This window comes from Rhipicephalus sanguineus, chromosome 6, assembly GCF_013339695.2.
Source record: "Rhipicephalus sanguineus isolate Rsan-2018 chromosome 6, BIME_Rsan_1.4, whole genome shotgun sequence".
In the NCBI taxonomy this organism is placed as follows: Eukaryota; Metazoa; Arthropoda; class Arachnida; order Ixodida; family Ixodidae; genus Rhipicephalus; species Rhipicephalus sanguineus.
This window is the reverse complement of record NC_051181.1, coordinates 53,734,870-53,749,247: the sequence shown is the minus strand read 5'-3', so window position 1 is coordinate 53,749,247 and position 14,378 is coordinate 53,734,870. Positions and strand designations below refer to the sequence as shown.

At 46.3% G+C, this 14,378-nt stretch overlaps 1 long non-coding RNA gene across 1 annotated transcript; it reads right to left on the bottom strand.

Moving 5' to 3' along the window:
* Window positions 1-1,240: 1,240 nt before the first annotated feature.
* Window positions 1,241-5,334, bottom strand: LOC125758968 (uncharacterized). The gene is made up of 2 exons (XR_007416507.1): window positions 5,291-5,334; window positions 1,241-2,140 (listed from the first exon to the last, which is right to left on the bottom strand). It is a non-coding gene; the product is annotated as an uncharacterized LOC125758968 (long non-coding RNA).
* Between the last annotated feature and the right edge of the window lie 9,044 nt (window positions 5,335-14,378).

Sequence of the window (14,378 nt, the reverse complement as noted above, 5' to 3'; positions counted from 1 at the left end):
GTTATAGCTAAGAGTGGCTTTCACAAAGTGATTTTCATTTCGGATAGGGATGGCTGACAACGCTCTTTGCAACGTCTGCGACAGTGGGGAGACTTTGTATCATATTTTCTGCGACCATCCTCGCTACACTGTACAGAGACGATCACTCACAATCGCTCTCGCTCGCCTTGACAACAGACCGATCCCTAGTAGCACGAATTACTGCCACAATGGTGATGCAATGTTACCTTCTAACATTGGCTAAACATGGCTAATGTCCACTTTTGGCCACATTCCCGCAACATTCAAAGGCAACATTGCTACAACGCTGATGAAACATTTTTGCAACGCTGCTTGAAAGTTTCTACAACATTTAGACAACCTTCATTTAACTTAACTGCAACGTGCAGCAATGTTGATGCAACCTTTTCTCGATGCTGCTTGGAAGTTCCTCCAACACTTAGGCGACCTTCATGCGACTGAAGTGCGACATATAGCAACGTTGATGCAACATTCTTGCAATGCTGCTTCAGTGTATCAACATTATAAGGCAACCTTTGAGCAACTTAATTGCTACATACAGCAACATTTTCACAGTGCTGCTTGGATGTTCCTGCAACATTTAGGCAATCTTTACGTAACTTAGCTGCCACATACTGCATTATTCTCACAATGCTGTAGCAATGCTACTTCAAAGTTTCTACATACAAAAAACCTTCGAGTAACTTGCAACATATGCCAATATTCAGTCGCGTTCACTTCAAGGCACTGGTGTGGTGTTCACGGCTCCTTCCTTATGCAGCCTGGTCCTTCAACTATAGGCATCTCGATTCCGTCATGCCCACAGAAACATTAAGTGACAGAGTGGTGCCGCCAATTGCAGAGAAGACAATAAATTAAATTATTAAATTTACATGATGTGTAATCATGCTTTACACCAGTGGTCATGAAGCCAGCCTCACTTGAACAGCTGTGTTACATGCAGATCTAGTTTTTGCCAGTTAATAATTACGATAGTAGTAATATTTGTCAAAAGGTGTAAACAGAGCAATTTATATTAGCCTAACGTCTATCACTGTGTAAAACGAATTATTTCTCCACGTTTCTTATGCAATAAATGCATCTCGGCGCTTGCATTATCTTGTTAGCAATACAGTTTTGAAGAGCAGCCGCAGGTTAATACATGATAGCTGTGACGCCGGTGAGCTTCCTAGTGACATGGAAGTTTCTAAACATTAGTTCATCACTCAGAGTGAACATAAAAAGTACTGCAAATATTTATTGCACATCATAAGAGAAACAACACATAGGCTTTCATATAAGCGATGTTCCAGAATCAAATTAACACTACAATTTCTTCTACGAAAAATGTGTTTACATATTGTTCAAGGTAAATGTACATGTCCAGAACAGCGAATTGCAGAAACATTCCATTCATCAATAGTGATCACAACCTTTGATGAGGGCACCTTGCGGCTAGGTGCGTGATATATACAATGAAAAGGGCCAACAGTGTTGATGAATTACAGATTGACAGATTCAACAACTAAAAAGGTAAACAAAAATAAAAAAAACTAAATAATGGCACCATTGGTTGCTGGTCTTACAGAAAAACTAGCAATATCAAGGAAAAGAAAATACTGCATACTGTAACATTACAAAATAGAGTGAACAAACTTGGCCTTTACAAGAAATCCTAGCAGTTCTGACTGGACAAAATGTGACGCAGGAATAAGCGAGCAATAATCTTGCAAGGGCCATAAGACTGTGTGGCCTTTCATCAAGTGTTCTTAACCTTAACAAAGCTGCAAAGGCACGCTGGACAGATACTATAATATCGCAAAGAGCATGAACAAACTTAGGTACAATTTTACCTTTTGAAATATTCTAGACAAAATAGAGCACAGGATAAAATAAGCAATAATCCTGCAATACTGGTTCCGATATGTGACCACTCGTCCATGTGTCTTAACATCAACAATTCTGTAAATGCACCCTTGATTAGATACTGTAGTAGAACAACATGGTATGAACAAACATAAGCACGATGTGCAGTTTCGAAGCTATCTGAACTATACAAAAACTGACACGGTAGAAACAAAACGTTTGGTTAACAATGAAGGTGACGGACGAAGGCTGAATTCAGGCCGGCACTGCCTCTCTGGAGATAAAAAGAAAAGGGTACAAACTGAATTGGCAGAACAAAGCAACAGGCTTAAAAAAGTCAATTGAAGCACTTAGGCATATTCAGAGAAATTGAAATTTTCTAGTTTACTCATAAATCTCTGACACCAATTTCACTCAACCTGAAATTGTGTTAAAAGTCTTACGAAACAAAAACAAAATGAATACATCCTGCAACTCGTGTTACCCTCTTTCCTACTGGTGGTTCTGAATAAAGCACCACAGCCCTACGCACCATTCAGTTTCACTGGTCAGAGGTGAACGCGCATTGCCATGCATGAGTCCTGGCAAAATTTATCTACATATTCAAAGTACAAAACGCAGGATGAACCACACAGCGCGAGTAAACAACGGGGACACAGGAAGGGAACACACACTCGCGCTGTGTGGTTCATCATGCTTAACCAACACGCCCAAGTTCACTCTATTACAAAACGCAGAGTCTAACTGGTGACCACTGCATTATGTAGCTGGTGTGGCTACAAAATTACTAAAGCATTACGCTGCTGCAAAATTCGAGAAAACAAGTGCATTTAGGTTTCACTTTCTTGGGCAACCACAAAATCCAAGCAAAGCCATCTCTTTCAATGTATTTCACACAGTAAGTGGGATTGGGCACGCTTATTCCCATCAACCATTACTATAACAGTGATGCTACCGAGGACTTCTGATTTGGAGCAATTTTTGGAGCAGCAAAATTTCCGTTTTGGAGCACTTTGGAGCAGCAAAATTTTCATCTTGGAGCACTTTGGAGCAGATAATTTTGCATCTGGGAGCACTTTGGAGCAGCGACTTTTACATCCTGGAGTGCAATACAGAAGCATATTGCATTAACATTCAAGCACCTGAGTACTATTATGGGGCTCTTATGAAGGCTAGAAATATTTCGATTCATTGCAAATCTCATGGAAAAAATCATCTTAGGAACATAGGCGTGCGCACAGGGGGGGGCGGCCGCCCCCCCCCTAATCACCTAAGAGGGGGGGGGGTGCAAAATCTGGCCCGTTGACCCTTGCGATAGCAATTATATGAACACTCTCGGCGGATTTTTTCCGTCGCCGTTGTCGTAATTTTCCGTATAAAGTCCAGATTAATAACATCACCAGGCGCAGTCTAGCCGCGGGTAAAAGCTCGCGAGCGCTGGCGACGAACGCGGCTGAAGCGGCGATTAAACTAGCCGGCCGTCTGTCTCCGTCGCACGGACAGCGCATGAGAACACCTTCCCGCGTGCGGGCCTGCCGTCGATTGCTCATCAAACAGAGAGGAAACGCCCCGCCCGTCTTTCGTAATGAGCATGAAGGGACGCCAGGGGAGCGGAAGGGGGGGGGGGGACTGCATCGTTCGAAGGGCGCAGTCGCTTGCGCGCGCGCTATCTCGAGGCATCAGGAGACGGCTCGTAAACTTGCTGTGCTCTCAACGCTTACTTCGTGTTTAGAGAACTCAGAGCAAGAAAACGATTCGGTTCCTGGAGGGGCCATATTCCCTTACACCAGCGTTTTGTTGAGTTACGCGAGATCGGATCCAAAAAGAGTTAGCTGCTAGTCTTACTTCGTTTCACAATACAATTTTTTGGTATCGCATTCATTGCTTCGCTCTTAAGCGAAACTGGGTTTTTTTAACCGTTAGCTATTGACCTCCGATAGCGAGGGGCGGACGTGTAACATGGCGTAGCCGCTTCAATGTGGGCCGTCAGCGACGGAGCGACGGGCCCGCTACTGACAGCTGCGCATTTGCGGCTGCTCCGACCAGGAGATATGATTTTACTAATGAGATGACATTTTTAAAAAAAGCAAGCAAAAAAATCGAATTGGAACCCTAGCACGTGAGCTCGAAAGGGCAGGGCCTTTTAGGGGGTATTTACCGCAGAGTGATTACAAACTCCGACGTGCTGGCGGAAGGAATTACGAAAAAGCTGTTCTGGATGAAGATCCATGGATAAAGTATATCTGAGGAAAAGTGTCAACGCGTTTCCACCGTTCGCGTGCTCTTCCATAAACGCGAAGCAAGGAAAATTCGATATTGTCCCATATATCTACAGCGAGCGATCCCAGATTTCATTCCGCGATGTCCGGAAACAGAAGCGACAGACATTTTAGCGGCACTCATGTAGTTATTACTGAACATTGCTTTCTTTACGTGCCGTGCGACGCTTGAAACGAGCTATCAGCAGCGTTTCTGGAACAGACGACGTCCGCCGATGAATCGCCGTCGCACTTTCTCGCTGCCGATAGGCCTAGACGTCACGAGCCTCTGCGGAGAGCGCGTTTTGCTGTCGAGCCGACTTGCAGAACAGAAGCTGCGTCGGCACCGTGCATGGCATCGTGGCTTACTCGGAACGCACGCGCGAGCGCTATTTATTCAGCGGAATAATTCTTGGTCCATAATTGCGACTTTATTGGCAGCCCCAAGATCGAGCTGCACATGTCCTGACGCGCCGCCGGTGCGATTGCCGGTGACAGACGCCCCCAAACCAGAGACTTTGGCGCAGTTTGGCGCAAATTTCGTCGATATTATCAGGATGGCGCAGTAAATACAATTTGGCGCACTTTGGCGCAGTTGGCGCAGGAGTGGAATCAATGCTATAAAAAACCCACTGTTGCGCTTTCTGCCACGTAGCCACATTTTCAAGGTAGCAAATTCAAAACCAGCGACCGACTCTGTGGACTTGTCCCATCACCTCCAGAGTTACTAGAAAACACCTGTTCGACGTTAGGCAAGGAGGAAGCGCCTGATTCAGTGCTCGACGAAGAAAATCCACATACATCACCTTCGCCTGTGACCGATGATCAAGATAAGCTGACCGCGCCGTGCGGCTGAGGGAGCCGAGCAGATGGGTCACAAAACGGAACTTTATCCCCTCGCTCTGCTGACTCGTTCGCCGAGTGATCGTCGTTGCAACAGTCGTCACTTGACTCGAAACAACTAGCGAGCTCGAAAAGGACAGCCTCAGCTGTTCTTCCACCCCTTTGTCTACCGCCTACTTCAATCAGTGCTCACATTACCCGCTGCATTTTTCGCCGGCGAGCTATTTTAGCCGGGAAAATAGCAAACCACGGAATATTTTGCGAGCGACCATTGACCGGACAACTAAATGATGTCATATAAATACATCCGCAAAAAAACTTACCGTTCTTTTTCTAAGCCAGTATATGAAGTCTTCAACTGAGTGCCAACTTCCTGCGGGGAAAGCCACAAAACCTTTGCGCGCGGCATGCGCGCGGCCATTAACGATGTCAGTAACCGTAGGACTGCCGCTGATCAGCAAAGGCGCCGCTTTTCGTTTCGGTTTCACTGATATATATGCCGCTTGCCCCTGCGGCACCACAGCGCTAGAATCAACGCGGAAGTAGAATAATTTATGCAAGTACATATTTAACACGAGGTATTAGAGAAATTTATTTTGAAGATGCGCTTTGCACATGTACGCGCGCGCTCTCAGTACGGCCAGCAGTGCAGCAATGGCATATTTAATATGGACAAGCAGTTGATCAATCTTTAAATTTGTGCATGCCACAATAATGAGACCGGTTTTGCAGGAAATATCCGTAGTTACAGCGGCTATGTTTCAGCCATGTAACCGAACATGGGAACATCTGTCAACATTTCACAATGTTGCTTTAACATAAAAAATGCAGCGTTACCTCAACATTGCTGGCGTAACATTCCTGAACGTTGTTGAATGTTGAGCAACATCCGGCAGCATTGACACAACGTTGCGAAATGTTGCGCGACGTTTAACAACATTCGCAACATTGCGTCAACAATTCTTGCTACTAGGGATATGTCGCTGGTAACCATCCTTCGAGGTCATTCCGAAAAATCCTCAAGCACGAGTGGCTGCAGACTCATAATGATAGCACAAAAGACTCATACCACACAAGAGTGCCGCTCTGGTTTGTGACGTTGTGTTTGTGTGCTCCCCCTCTCTTTCTCTCTTTCTTTAACCTTCTTTCAATCTCTCCCATCCCTTTCCCCTGTGCAGGGTAGCACACCGGTTACGCTAAACTGGTTAACATCCCTGCCTTTCCTATCTTGTTTTGCTTCCTTTTCTTGGATGGCGGTAGATATTCGCATCACTTGGGGTGTGTAGGCCAGTCTTCTCATCTTTCGGTGCCCATGCGACAAAGAAAAAAAAAAACAGTGCGAAACAGCGTCCATCGATCATCAGTCCCTCCAATGGTTTTGTTAAGCCGACAAGCAATATGAGTGTCACCCGTTACCTCCTCTGGTTTGTCTCTAATTGTACAAAGCGAAAATGCTTCTCGAGTAAAAATGGCAACTGGAAACGAGAGTCGCAAGTAGGCATAAATAAGCCAGACATAAATGAAAAGTAAAAATTAACAAAATGAACCGTTGTTCCTGAACACATTTATGGACCAAGACTTTTATTTAAAGGGACGTAGAGAAAATGGCGCCGGAACTGGAGGTAATTTGGTACGTTTTGAATGAAGCTTCAGCATTTATCAGTCAAGCCACACGACGAAGGCATTTTTCCCGCTGTTATTATGTGAGGGCTTCTCTAAAGGGCTATTCAGACGGGGGAGAAATGCTCGGGGGATAAAGGCAGAGCCTAGTGACGTCAGCTCCAGAAATGCCCCCCACTCACACGGACGAGGCGAACGGAGGGGGAGACCAGTGTTCCTAGACTGCTCTGGTGGCTTGCATCACCCGTTTGACGAGCTGCTGACGACGAGCTGCAGACGACCAAGTAGCTGCAGACTGTACACCCGCTGCCGCTCTTTGCAGGAGCAAGTGCAACAATGTTGCCAAACAAGAGCTCGAAATGTCCCCCACCGCCGGGGGATTGTTTGTCCTTTCGTGGGAAAAGGTCCCCGTCTCCCCCGAGGAGGCGCGGGGGGGTCACGCCCACTCGCTAATCCGTGACGTCGTGGTCACGTGATCCGCCATCCCCTCGTCTCCCCCGAGCATTTCTCCCCCGTCTGAATACTCCTTAAAGGGACCGACAACTGCCCAGAACATGAAATGAGATGACTGCACTGATGGAAAGATTGTCCGTCGCATTGACTCAAACCAACCCTGTTTATCTCGTGAGAGGCGGATTTATATTTTTATTTCTTCATTGAAAGTCGCGAAAAATGACCTTTGGCGCCTCTGGCGGCAAAATCATACACGGTCCGATGAAGCCGGTCACGTGACCATTGATTGGTGTATGCGTTCGATGACTTTTCTGTTAGTACTGAAATATTGTTCATTTCTTTATATTAAAATATATTACTCCAAAAAAATGTACATATAGCCCTGCGTTAGTTGTATGCAACAAAGTGGCGCTGCCTTCGCTTGGCGTAATGATCCCATGCCGCGAAAACCCATCCATGACACAGGCGCAGGCAACCTTGGTCGCAGGCGCGCACTACGCTGTACAAATACCGAGAAGGTGTATAAAGCCACATCATCTCATTGTAACAGCTTGCTATTTTCAAAAATGGCCGGAAAGCTCAAAATAAAGGTGGTTAAGCATAGCTACATTAACTCCTGCGAAAGCAGAACAACGACAGCTTTCACAAGGGCTAGCGGCATTGCTATCAATTCTCAGCGTTGCTGGAGCAAGCCTTCATGCATGTTTGGAGCCTTTCAGATCGAAAAATACTGCTTATAAAATAACTACGTGCTTTTAGGATAAACCACTGCAGCTACAAACGCTACGAAGGGTAAGCTTCCTGTCGCGCCGTAAAAAGCTGGGTCGAGAAAAATCAGTTGTCGGTCCCTTTAACAATCCGCGGTGGGTCCAGAAACGCAGCGTCCTGCGCTCCGCGGTTGTACGGGGATAGCGGCCACGGATCGTCTCGAAACTGTCCAAAATTACAATACGAGTCGGTTTCGGCAATTGATTGAACAGTAAACGAGACGCGCAAAACAACTGGGAGCATATCGACAACAACCTCTCCCCATAAGTGCGTCCGGTCACTACTTTGTGCCCAAGTAGGCGGCACGTCGTGCATGAGACCTCTCTCATGGATCGGCAGCGGCCTTTTGACAACCGCACGTAGTCGTCTGAAGACCTTTTGCAGAAGGAGCAACCGAGTTGGTTGCTCTTTTGGCATCAGACGACAAATTCGTGCAGGTGCCTACAAGGGGACGTAAAGCGTACACCGCCGTTGGAGGGTTGTGGTGGGCTCGCTCGTTGGCAGGGCGCGCAGATGGATATGTCGGCTGTTTGCTCTTGTCCTGTTAGTGCTGTGCCATTGTGTGTTTCATGAGCATATGCTTCTAAAACACGTTTGTCGGTCGTTCACCTCATCTCACTCACGCAGTTTTTTAGGAAGGGCGGAAATATCGTCAGCAAAAAAACGAGTTGCAGTTAGCCCAATTCGTGCTGGACTGGGCTGGATTTGCCACGAGGAGATGGGGGACGAGCGACCAAGGGGTCAAAACCTGACTCCTCACGAGCGTTCTTGTCGCGTGTGCGAGCCTGACAGCTCTCCGAAGTTACAAGGCGACAGTTCCACTGTAAATAAGTAACTGCCTGTATGTATGTTTATATGGGTACGTAAAGTCTAGTTGTTTAGCTAGCTAAGGATCTGATCTCCATCCTTGAGAAGAAGCACAACCACGGCGAGGTAATGCAAGAAATTTTCTTCTCTTCCCCAAGTTTAAGTGGCTACGTCAGCTCGAGGAGTTCTGCTCCGCCGAGGAAGGAAGGAATGAGTAAGAGTTTACTATATCTTCCTCTATATTCTTCCAGAGCTAATTAAAAAAAACGCTACTATAGAAATCTTTACGTGACACTTGTTTACTTGTTCTTGCTGGTTTCCTTCCTGCGCGAGTACATTTGATTTGCGATTTGTTCCTTGTTTGCCATTTAATGTTGAGGTGCATCTGACAGGCGTCCCATTGAGATACCCATTATTCCATGTATTTTGTGCGGGTTTACGTGCCTTCGTGGCGAACAGTGAGCGTCATTCACCTTTGGACTAAGCGAAGGGAACTCCCCCCCCCCACACACGCACGCACACGCGCACACACGCACGCACGCACGCGCGCACACACACACACACACACACACTTGAAAAAAAATCACAGCATATCCACGGAGTGAATGATGATGAGTGGGCGAAGCTGCGGTGGTTCATCGGTGAACCGTGAATCTTCCGTGAATTCTGCCCAGTACATCATCACCGACGTGAGATCGGGCGCGTTTATACTAAAGGTTCGATGAGTTATGACGACTTGCAGCTCACTTCAATTTTACATGTACGCTGTGAATTTTCATTGTTTAGAAAACCATTGCTTTAGAAAACATCTGGCGTCTTTCGTTAAGCAGCTGGCGTCCTTTCGTTTTGCTTTAGAAACATCTGGCGTTCTTTCGTTTTGCTTTTAGAAAACATCTGGCGTCTTTAGTTGGTTTATTTCATCAATCGACGGCGTTTTGAACAAAGTTTTTATTGTTTAATCACGCACAGGAGAAATCTCACCAGGCACTACCTTGGAGGTAAACAATGGCTGCTAATGGGAATGAGAGACAAAAGAAGTCGGCTTTTAGCTAACACTTACACTTTCTACTTCTACTAACGTTTCCTACTGGAACATGCCAATGGCTGCTAATGGTGAATGAGAGACAGAAGAATTCGGCTTTTAGTTAACGCGCACGCTGCGAATTTTTTATTGTTCAACAACGCACAGGAAAAATCTCCCACCGGCACCACCTTGGAGGTCAAGATCTGGTACTAGCGTTACGACTGGTTACGCACTACGACTACGAGGGACGAACGGGTGCCGCTTTAAGGAGCTTCGCCCCTAAAAGGCTAATGCATTATAAAGTAACAAAATTGTGGGCTGGCTCGCACAATCACTTCGTTTCTTTCGCGTGCAGTAGGCCTCCATTAATTCTCGTGATAACTTTTCGCGCCATCTGAAGAGCACAATGGTACTATCAAACACCAGACGGCAACCACAATAATGACAGTGCAATTAATGCAATCTGCGAATGCGTGTATCCCTTCAAAGAAGCATGATGCTGTCTTAACTTGATGTTGAAGCATCGCCCCTTTTGGTGAATTAATAAAGGCCGCATGTGATAGCGATCGAGTAGAAAACATTTGGGTGCAAGGAACAAACTGCATGCAATGTATCACTTTGCAATCATTTCTGCACAAACTACCTTTGTTACGCAGGCACCTGTTCATAGCTTCGCAAATTCTCTGAAGCTTATTGTTGCACGAAAAAGCAACGTTGTCCCGGTACTTGGTCGCAACCTTCTTTATCATATGAGAAAAACGAATGGGCGTACGGGATCATAGCAACCCTCTCCCTATCTTGCTCTTTTGTATTCGGTCACCCTGACTGCGCTTTGAGTACCTTAGGTAGCACGGGTCAAGGAAGTGACTGAATCGTGACAGTCTGCTTCACGTAGCTTAGTCACATGGTTAGTAACGCTTATAGGCAAACGATGAGGACAACTCCTAGTTAGGCGCGGTTTTAATTGCGTACATGGCGATATCTTTAACGAGTTTAGAGTGACATGAACTAAACTCAAGAACAGGACTTAGTCGAACTCGGGTGGTCGCCCCAACAAACGCGGTCCCCCGTGAGGGACAGCTTCAGGTCAGGAAACTGTAAATCGTTCTCATTAGGAACTTCAAAGGTGAATCTTAGACCTTGACCGTGTTCTTTAAACAACTTCACAACATCGACAAATGTTCTTTGGAAGTTCTGGCGGTTGACACAAATTGTCGTCCACGCATTTGAAGATCTTAGAGAGCTCAGTGAAGTTTCGTTCGACTTGTTGGTCAACGAAACTTAAAATTATATTGCTCAATACAGGCGCGACGCAGGAACCTACGCAAACACCTGCTTTTTAAGCGACTATTTTTTCTTCAGAGCCTACCAACGTAGACTTTCAGTAGAAGTCCAGAAGCTCCAAGAAACTTGCTACCAAAATTTCGCACCTATCAACGAAACCCATTTCGTCACTTTATGCAGGAGACGTGTAGACGGCAAGGAATAGTATAGGTCCTCAATGTCTATACTGAAGCCCCTGCTCACACCCGGCTTATGTATTAGAAGGAATTGTACGACACGCTCGGAACTCGAAACCAGAAAAGGGTGCTATATATTTATAGACTGACAAGGTGTGGTTGGAGATACTGTGTAATAGCATGCAGCCGCAATTTCTTGCCGTAACCAATAAACTTCAGCTGACAGCGCCGTGTTGCGTCCGTTTTCTTTTCTTTTCGCCTGTGTCTTTCACGCTGTTAACCACTATGAAGCTATACGAACTCGCCCAGTGTTCCATCTTACTTCATCCATGGCTGCCGACCTGTTGATGGAGCTAGGAGCTGCCCAGGACCCCGGTGGCGATCTACTGCGACTCTAAGGCCGCTCTGCTCAGCCTGCAGCGACCTGAGCGCGCCAGCATCGGCTTGGCCCTATATCAACTAGACTGGCTGCAATCCAGGATGCAGGCTGTCTGGTGTCGCTGCACTGTCTACACGCCCACGCTGGGATCCCCGGTAACGAAGAGGCCGACAGACTCGCTAAGAGTGAGCATGACAGCGACGCTCCTCTCAGTGGAGGGAATACGGCGCAAAAGAAGACGGGTACAAGGAAGGCGACGCACCCACAGGGCTGACTTGCAACACTTCATTCACAGAAAAGAAAGGATGAACATATAAAAATATGCCACTGACATGCGCCACAACCAGGAAAATGACAAGTTCGTTTATGATGTTGTGCATAGTACAAGCAACACTGCGCACAATGATCTTTCATTCATGGCCTGTTTGATATTAAATCTGACGGGATGAAAGTGCTATTGAGGGTGAACTGACGCTAAGGCCGCTCGCAGGCCGCTGCAGTTAATGGACTTATGAATTTGCTGACAATGTACCTCAAATCTACGGTTGTCTCATGGGAAGATTGCCAGTACGTACAAAAAAGTGGCATTTGCATAGGAACGTGTTTGGCGCCTATCCTATAAGCGCCCAAAAAGATCGCATCATTCAATCTCACCTAGATGTGTCCGTAGTCCCAGAAGTGTGCAGATATGTGGATGATTTCCTGATTTTCGGACAATCGTCCGAAAGAGTCGTTTGCTGCAGAGAAAGTGTGCCCTCAGAAGGTCGTGTCTGCATTCTATGCAAAAAAGTTTTGACGCCCAGGTCAGTCGATTTTATCTGCGGGGTATACGAAGGCTCTGATTTCAGCTGTTGCAGAAAAGCTTTTAAAGCAAATCAAGCGTTTTGAAAATTATTAGGGTGGCTTGTTGGGCAAGTTGGTACATAGTTCTTCGTAAGGAAATGCCAGCAGCACTAAAGAAAACAGAAGAAACTGAGCCAGGAAAAAAGAGACAGGATCCTACCTGTTCCTGTCTCTTTTTTCCTGGCTCAGTTTCTTCTGTTTCCTTTAGTGTTGAAAATGACCGCATACAAGGTGCTCCTCTTGAAAAGAAAAAAACTTGCATTACTTCCGTACATACATGATCTGTCCCACAAACTCAAGAGGATAAGGCAGCGCGCTGGTGTTTCGGTAGTGTTTTCCGCACCGGAAAAGTTGTCGAAGCTTTGCAAGTTTTGCTTCAAGTGGCCGCCGTAATGGCTGTTCTGTGAAACACAGGAAGCAGTTTGTGTCCTTTACCACTAGCGTGGTATACGTGATTCCTCTGTCTTGTGGGAAGAAATAGGTGGGAAAGACTGGCAGGTGCCTAAATGTGTATAACACGGTCCAAGGCCACTTGGGCATCCATTGCCGTGATTGCGGCTGTGCGCCCTTCTTTGAAAAAAGCGAGGTGCTGGCTAAGCACAATTCACAGTTGACATGGGATATCATTGAGGCAGATTTCATCAGAAAGTTCGATAGTATGTGCATCAGTTCTCCCTCAGTAGCACTTTCATCTCGTGAGATTTCATATTAAACAGGCCATGAATGACACACCACTGTGCACAGTGTTACTTTTACTATGCACAACATCGGAAAAAAACTTATTTGTAAGTTTTCCTGGTTGTGGCGCATGTCAGTTGCATATGTATACATGTTCATCCTTTCCTTTCTGTGAATAAAGTGTTGTAAATCAGCTCTGTGTGTGCGTCGCCTTCCTTGTACCTGTCTTCTTTTGCGCTGTATTCCCTCTACTGTTTCACCAACAAACCCAAGCTTCGACGCTAAGTCGCTCCTCTCAGCACAGCTGTCATGGCCGGGGACTTCGCAAGGCAACGCCTGCGGCGTCACCTACAGGCATGCCGCCCAGATCAGCAGGTAGCCCAAGGCTTTTTTCCACGGCCCCTCCCACAGCGGTGGTTCACCCGGCGGGCATCCTCCATCGTCCTGCGCCTACGGATTGGGTACATATGGACGGGGGACCGACGCTATACCGGCCGGACTTGGTGCCGCCTACAGCCTCTGCATACTGCGGTGAGCCGGAGACTCTCGCGCAGCTGCTGCTGACCTGCTAGGCCCATAGCCAACGGAGACACCACCTACACGCCATTCGGCAGCCAGGAGGACCTACTCTTCTCGGTTTTGCTTAGGTACAGAAGACTGAGGCGCGAAATACATTTCTTGAAAAAGGGAGAAGCAGAAGAGAAGACAGAGAAGCGCCACATGCACCAACTAGCCCAGAAGCATGTCCTTTTGGAATCCTAAGCAATACATGCACCAACTAGCCCAGAAGCATGTTCTTTTGGAATACTCTTCTCGGGCCGCAACCAGGGCCCTGCCCTCACAGCCTCATCGAGTTCCTGGACTGAATGGGGCTCTCATCTTCGCTATAGGGTCATCCCACACCAAACGTCCCAGCCATTTTGGCCACCATCTGAAATGTATTAGAAAAAAAAAATCGCGCTGGTTTATTGCATTGAAAACTATGAATTGATAGAGTATTTCCGGAAGAAACAAAATGTCACATGGGAGCCTTCTGAATTTCGCAGAATGTCGTATGAGTGTTGTTTGTAAGAAAATTTATTCTGAGAGTATCGTTTCTCGTTTCAATACCAAATTTTGTTGACTTATTAAGCAAAGGCATTTGTGTAAGGTGTTCGAAGCTCAATAATATTACTGCAACTTTTCTGTCGTATACGCTTCCTGAAATTTCGCCTAATGTTCCGTGTTCGCATTTTTTTTCATTGTAATATTACGCTATGCATGAATAGCTGAGTAACCAATCCTTACTCTACGGAAGGTATATTCTGCGTTAAAGTCATTTTCACAGTACCGAATTTTAGACAATTTACGAGAAAAAATCACAAATTTGAGAAAATAGT